The sequence below is a fragment of the Podarcis muralis genome, chromosome 8, assembly GCF_964188315.1.
Source record: "Podarcis muralis chromosome 8, rPodMur119.hap1.1, whole genome shotgun sequence".
Lineage (NCBI taxonomy): Eukaryota > Metazoa > Chordata > Lepidosauria > Squamata > Lacertidae > Podarcis > Podarcis muralis.
Genome location: NC_135662.1, coordinates 29448533 through 29456853, shown reverse-complemented (window position 1 = coordinate 29456853; position 8321 = coordinate 29448533).

Here is an 8321-nt window from a genome sequence, read left to right as displayed (position 1 = left end):
AGAGTCATGGCACATTTTGGCATGTTCTCTCTCTGTCTCCAATTTCTTCTTTTTTAAAAAAACAAAGAAACCCCAAAACTAGCTAAAAGTTGCTTGGTAATGTTGTTTCTCCTGATAGGTGCAAAGCAAGCAAGCTGAGGCTGAAGTCTTATTAACTAGGAATTGCATCATAGTGGATCAGGTGTTGCTTTTCTTTAGGTAGAGTCAAAGTATACAGTCCTACTTGGGTGTAAACTCAGTGGGACTTTCTTCTAAGTATAGATGCATTAGATACATGCGGTCTACATAACTGCTGGACAGATCTTGTAAGATTGGTGGAAATCACACTCTAGAAATCCATCTTAAAGACAGAGCCTTTCTGCGTTGTGCTCCAAAGTGCAACTGAAGCTTTCAGAAGGAAAGCTGCCCTGCTCATTTTAATGAAATACTGGAATCTCTGCAAAATAATAATGCTGCTAAAGGTAAAGGACCCTCGACAGTTAAGTCCAGTTGGGAACGACTCTGGGGTTGTGGCGCTCATCTCGCTTTACTGGCCAAGGGAGCCGACATTTGTCCACAGACAGTTTTTCTGCGTCATGTGGCCAGCATGACTAAGCTGCTTCTCGCGCAACGGAACACCAAAACCAGAGCAGTGCACAGAAACGCTGTTTACCTTCCCGCCAGAGCAGTACCTATTTATCTACTTGCACTTTGACGTGCTTTTGAACTGCTAGGTTGGCAGGAGCTGGGACCGAACAACGGGAGCTCACCCCGTCGTGGGGATTCGAACCACCGACCTTCCGATCAGCAAGCCCAAGGCTCAGTGGTTTACACCACAACACCACCCGCATCCCAATAATAATGCTAGATTGAAGCAATTGTTATAACTTCTAGAAACAACCACCTGCATCATGGTAACGGCCTTTGGACCAAGTTAATATGTTTGAGAGATGCATGTGAAAGGTCTTTTTTTAATAAAAAAACAGGATGGGAGGTATTTTTGCTGGCCTGTAGGTGGCACTCTGAATTCAATAACAAATGTTAAACTTGCTTGACCACTTTTGCTTGAAGATCTGCTCATGCTAGGCTCCCTTACATGAGGAAATCGGCATAACCTCTTTTTGAGGATATGTAAATATTGCTTCATTTTATACACAGAAATGGATCGGTCCAGAGGGATAGCCCTTTTTTTATCTGCTGCAGAAATGCAAGAAGACATATAGTGCTGGATTTAGTTCAGGGGAATGAAGGCTACATTTCCAGCCCTTATTTGTTAATTTCTATAGGCCACAGGTTATGAGAATAGCTTGTGTCAGACTAGTGCCAGTATATTAAGATACTTTGTCAAGACGGATGGAACATGGCTCAGTTTTTATTATTACCTCTCTCTTCCAGCCACCATGCACACTTGCCCTTCCTTCATCCTTAAAACATGCCTGAGAGCCTAGTTAGGCTGACTGGTCCAATGCCCCTCATTGAGAAGAATGGCTTAGTGGGGATTTGAATTCGGGTCTTTTTAGTTCCCCAAACTACTATGCTGCATTGTTTTTGGTTCACTTTTATTCAAAAGTAATAAACTGCTTTTTATAAGTTAGGAAACAAGTGCCCCACCAAATGTATGGTAGAGAAGATTCTCATCTTTACGTCACCCTCTCAGTCACAGATAAATGGCCAACCAACACACCCCAGGCAGCTGTGGTTTGTGGAAGACCTGAACATGTTCCAGTAGAGTCCAGCTCATACGGCTTGTCTCCTTATCTTTGCTTCCACCAGCTTCCCACTACAGCAGACAAAAGGCAAAACCATTCCAAAATAGTGTACAGTGGTACCTGTTAGTTTCTGTTTGTGCCACTGTGCAGTGCTTGGAGTCACAAGACTCTGTTTTGCATTCCGGAGATTCCAGGCTATTGGAAGTCTCACAGAAGACAGGAGACGGATGTGATGTTACTGGTTTCCTGTTCCTTTGTTGTTCAGCTGCTCTCTGCTTTTACAGAGAGATGTATATTTCTTTTCTGTCTGCGTAGTTAGAAATAAAACGCTCTTTGCAATGTAGCTCATACTATCTCGGCTCCTTCCCTGCATGCTGGATACTCTGCGTAATGGGGGAACGTGCTTGGAGCCTCATCAAAGGCTCAGGTTATTAATCATGTCGGAGGACTCGACTGGAAGTCGCTTGGTCGAACGCAAGTCCGACAGTACCTCAGGTTAAGAACTTAATTCGTTCTGGAGGTCTGTTCTTAACCTGAAGCACCACTTTAGCTAATGGGGCCTCTTGCTGCCGCCACATGATTTCTGTTCTCATCCTGAAGCAAAGTTCTTAACCCGAGGTAATATTTCTGGGTTAGCGGAGTCTATAACCTGAAGCATATGTAACCTGAAGTGTATGTAACCCGAGGTACCACTGTTTCTCTGTCATTGGGGAATAATAGCTGGAGTGGGATAAGAAGCCTACCTAACAAATTTTTCAAGAAGTTAAGATGAGGGAGGGGACAAACCTTGAACTCTTTGAAGGAAATGCAGGGTAGACATAAATAAAACCATATGGCACCATGTCCTGCTTGTGAGCTTTGTACAGGCATCGAGTTCGCCACTGTGAAAGCAGCATGCTGGATTAGACACACCTTTGGCCTACTTCAGCAGAGCTCTCTCCTCGTGTTCCTATTCATTACATGCTTGTTCCTACTTGGACTTGACTTCCAGGACACTTCCCAAAAGATTGGTGACCTCTGTCCTATGCTGAAGAATGCCAGCCATCTTTGCCCAGCAGCTCCTATACTGTTGGCAGTGAATAAACGTTAGATATTGTCTTTGAACAAACTAGCAGCTTTTCCCAAACTTGGCTGCAGCTAAAGGTTTAGCCAGTTTCTGCATTAACAGCAACAAAATCAGACACCACTGGAGATGTGGAAACAATGAGTCATGGAACACTTTGCCCAGGTTTTGCAATAAATGGCACTTATTTAAACGCCAAGTTCTAAATTATGTTTCATGCATGGAAGCATTTTCATTAAGAGTTACAACACAACTTACTGTGTTTTATCAGGCATTTGAAATGGCTAGATATTTCCCAGCACCTGCTAGCTGATCCTGATTTGTTGTTTACAGAAGGGACCTAGGCTGCAATCCTACAAACAGCATTCAGGCAGATGGGCTATAGAAAGAGGCATTAAGTGCCACCCAGCCAGTGAAATGGCATCGGTGCACCTAGTGCACTCTCAATGGACACAGGTGTTCTGCCAGTGGTGCTCCATCAGGTGTGGGGCTACAGTGGCCCATTCTTGGGGGGTGACTGAGGACCCACAGGCTCCTTAGACTCATTTCTCCAACCCCAAGGACTGTTCTGTCCAAAAAATTAGTGGAAGTATTACTAATGGAGTGAGACTGGTAGAATGGGCATGCCCTATCCTCCTTATATATATAAGATTTCAACCAATTATTTAGGGAAGTTTTGGGAACAACTGAATACAGTGATTATGATTTAAGATCAAGAAAAAGATAGGGAAGATATAGAGAGTTGCAATGTCATAACCCACTAAATAAAACCAGAATTAGGAACTTTGGGGAACGGAATAGATTTGTATTTTTAGAGTAAAAAAAATAACATGAGCCTGTCCTCCTAGTTCTAGTGGTTGAAACTTAAAAATTTAAAACTTTAATATTTTATAATAGTGGATTTGTGTATAAGGAATATTTATTAATAATTCATTATGAAGCAAAGTGCATGTTAAAGCATGTATATAGAAATATTAGCTTCCCCCCTTTTAAACTAAGTTTTTCAATATGTATTTTCATCATGGAATGTATATTTAATTTTGAATAACATTAAAAAACCAGAATTCAATCAATTACTATTTTGGGCTTTAAATTGAAAAGCAGTCAGGAGTTGTAAACTGCACAATAAGCACATAAGCTACCGTTCTCCCCCAAATTGCATATAGATTAAAAAAAGAAAATGTTTCCAAACTTCCTTAACTCACTTTAATGAGTGCAGGGCTACTAGTGCTCACTTGTTCCAGACCAAGCGTGTCTTTTTAACACCATGAATGTTAAGCAGCAAGTATATTTCATTGCATCTGATAAAGTCTAATCTGTGCCACTAAAGCTTGTGCCATAATAAATGTGTTAAGTCTTCCAGGTACGATGCAACTCTTTGTTGTAAATGGCATAAAACAGTATTGAATAAGCTATTCAAAAAACAAAAATAACAGAAGGAGATTTATACAGTAGCTACACTTTTAGATCCAATTCAGAGTTAGGAAATAGTTAAATGACCTGCTTATGGTCACACACAATCTGCAGATGTTTCTAGCCTTGAATGCCAGCCCTTAATTATCCTGAATAACAGTGCGCAAAGAAAGCTCTCTACTTAAAAAGCATTGACAATAGTATAAAAGCAGTATATAAAATAATATCCAACAAAGCAGCAGTGTTTTGATCAAAACATTTCCTGTCCATGGATGATTGTTCTGGAAAGCAAATAAAGGAACTATTTAATGCATGTTTGCCAAGGTTAACACACAACTGATTCCCTTGTTCTCTTGACTAGTTGATTCCTTTAGGGTTTCCCCCCCCCCCTTTTCTTCTCCACAGCTTCTTCAAAGCAACCCCCGATTACCAGAAATTAAATTCCATTTCGTGTTCCTATTCAAGTCAATCTGAAATAGCACCACCAAAACACTTCCCACTAGGTTCAGTCATACACTGTTCCCACTTCATACTTTCCTCCCATCCATTTTCAAGGTCTGCATCTAGTTTTCAGTAGGAGGGGAGAAGCTTGCTGAGCCATGCAACAAAGCATCACAGGTCTTCCACAGTTTCTGGCAGGATCTTACACCCTGGTCAGAACTTGAAATACATGACTAGAGTGGGGGCTAGGAGACAGTTTACTGACATCTCTTTCTCTCTCTCTCTCTCTCATAAACATGGATTGCATTCAACTAACTTTTACTCAGAGCAGATTCGTTGAAATTAATGGCCGCAGCTAACTTAGGTCCCTTAATTTCTATGGGCCTCTGAGCAAACATTAGTTGAATACATCCCAATTTGTTGAAACTTTCTCCAAAGAGTCATTAGACTCTTGATTCCCCTCCTATAGACCAATTCCCAGAGTGATTTAACCATCAAAGGCCTTTCTCTTGGAATCATAGCTCTGTGAGAGGAACGGAGGTATCTTAACAAATTAGCTCCCAGAATTATTTGGGGGAATTGACGATGACTGTTTAAAGGTGGTGTTGTAGAGCTTTAAATGCAAGTTGCGAATGTGACCACAGTCTGGCAGTGGTTCATCAGAATAGTTATTGAATTATATTTAATATTATTTTTGAATCAATTTAAACCTGTCAGCAAACCAAAAGCCTGGGGGCAGGGGGAGGAATAGTTTAGAATTGATCTGTTAATAAACTTGACTGCAGCTGTTAAAGAGGCCATCCAGAACTAAACTGGGTATGGAAGGATGCCAGCATTACACTGGTATGTTTTATATATGCTGTAAGGTAAAGGGGAAAAGGTAAAGGACTCATGGACAGTTAAGTCCAGTCAAAGGCGACTATGGGGTTGTAGCGCTCATCTCACTTTTCAGGCCGATGGAGCTGGCATTTGTCCACAGACAGCTTTCCGGGTTATGTGGCCAGCATGACTAAACTGCTTCTGGCACAACAGAACACCATGATGGAAACCAGAGCCAGAATGGAAACGCCGTTTACCTTCCCGCCACAGCTATATATGTTGGAAGCTGCCCATAGTGGCTGTGGAAACCCAGCCAGATGGGCAGGGCATGAATAAAATTATTATTATTATTATTATTATAAAGCTGAGAGAAATTCTCATACAAAGCTTTTCTAAACAGATGCACAAAACAAAAACTTCAGTGACTGAGAATTATGCAAAATTTCAAACATAATGAGGTATTTCAGTACAAATCATATTTTGAGTATGTGTAGTTTAGTCCAAAGAAACTTACCTTCATATTTAATTAGTGAAGGATTAAACCATAAATTATTACAGTGAAATCTAGGTATGTACCTAATAAGGGACGCTTGAATAATCACATTTAATCTGAAGTATGTGCAACAATTAATGCTTTCATACCTACTAAGTAATGCAAATCCACACCCAAGCTAGTAGGCAGGCTGCTTTTCCAGTTGTTTCAACTTCTCTCCCCACACCTCCATTTTACAACAAGCACTAGACTCCTAGTAGTCCTGATCCATTGTTAGTACAATATTGGCAATGGCGACGGCGAAGAGGGCCTTCTTCACCGCCTCCATTGCATCTGCAGAAAACAGCAGCAGGAGACTTTTTCAGGTGGTTCGCAATCTATTGGAACCACCTGCACCACCGGGGCCTGGTAGGGACCCCAAGATCTCCTGCAATGCTTTTGCAAAGTTTTTTGCAGATAAAGTCGCTCAGATTCAGAAGGAGGTAGACTCTACCGTGGGAGCAGGGCCAGGGTGGGAGAGTGCTAGAGTTCTGTCTAGTCCTGTTACATGGGATCAATTCCAATCTGTTACCTCCAAGGATGTGGACAGGCTGCTTGGACAAGTGAAACCGACCACCTGTCTCCTTGATCCTTGCCCATCCTGGCTGATAAAAGCGAGCCGGGAAGGGCTGGGCGATGGGCTCTGTGGGGTGGTGAATGCTTCCCTCTGTGAGGGAGCCTTCCCAGACCCGCTGAAAGAGGCGGTCATTAAACCGCTTCTTAAAAAAACATCTTTAGACCCAGCCAATTTGGCCAACTATTGCCCAGTCTCAAATTTACCATTCTTGGGCAAGGTGATTGAGCGGGTGGTTGCCAGACAACTCCAAGCACGCCTGGAGGATGCGGACCATTTGGATCCCTTCCAATCGGGATTCACACCTCACCATGGGACTGAAACTGCCTTGGTCGCGCTGGTTGATGATCTCCGGCGGGCTAGGGACAAAGGTGAGAGCTGTTTCCTAGTTCTGCTGGATCTCTCAGCGGCCTTTGACACCATTGACCATAACATCCTTCTGGACCGTCTAGAGGGGCTGGGAGCTGGGGGCACTGTTAAACGGTGGTTCCGCTCCTTTCTCCTGGGCCGTGTCCAGAAAGTGGTGGTGGGGGATGAGTGTTCAGACCCCTGGGCTCTCACTTGTGGGGTGCCTCAGGGTTCTGTCCTCTCCCTCATGCTTTTTAATATCTATATGAAGCCGCTGGGAGAGATCATCAGGGGGTTTGGGCTGGGTGTTCATCAGTATGCAGATGACACCCAGCTCTACCTCTCCTTTAAATCAGAACCAGTGAAGGCGGTGAAGGTCCTGTGTGAGTGCCTGGAGGCTGTTGGAGGATGGATGGCGGCTAACAGATTGAGGTTGAATCCTGACAAGACAGAAGTACTGTTTTTGGGGGACAGGGGGTGGGCGGGTGTGGGGGATTCCCTGGTCCTGAATGGGGTAACTGTGCCCCTGAAGGACCAGGTGCGCAGCCTGGGAGTCATTTTGGACTCACAGCTGTCCATGGAGGCACAGGTTAATTCTGTGTCCAGGGCAGCTGTCTACCAGCTCCACCTGGTACGCAGGCTAAGACCCTACCTGCCCGCGGACTGTCTTGCCAGAGTGGTGCATGCTCTACGTGGGGCTACCTTTGAAGGTGACCCGGAAACTGCAATTAATCCAGAATGCGGCAGCTAGACTGGTGACTGGGAGTGGCCGCTGGGACCACATAACACCGGTTCTGAGAGATCTGCATTGGCTCCCAGTACGTTTCCGAGCACAATTCAAAGTGTTGGTGCTGACCTTTAAAGCCCTAAATGGCCTCGGTCCAGTATACCTGAAGGAGCGTCCCCACCCCCATCATTCTGCCCAGACACTGAGGTCCACTGCCAAGGGCCTTCTGGCGGTTCCCTCGCTGCGAGAAGCCAAGTTACAGGGAACCAGGCAGAGGGCCTTCTCGGTAGTGGCACCTGTCCTTTGGAACGCCCTCCCACCAGATGTCAAAGAGAAAAACAACTACCAGACTTTTAGAAGACATCGGAAGGCAGCCCTGTTTAGGGGAACTTTTAATGTTTAACAGATTACTGTATTTTAATATTCTGTTGGAAGCCACCCATAGTGGCTGGGGAAACCTAGCCAGATGGGCGGGGTATAAATAATAAATTATTATTATTATATAAGAGCATAAGAAGTGCCTGCTGGATCAGGCCAACGGTCCAGCATCCTGCTCTCACAGTGGTGAACCCAGATGCCTATGGGAAGCATGCAAACACCCCTCTGCCCATCTGCAACTCCCAGAAACTGGCACCCAGGGAGCTACTGCCTCTGTCAATGAAGATGGAACAAGGCACCCATGACTAGTAAGAGTGTTTGTACACAGTTCAAGGGAG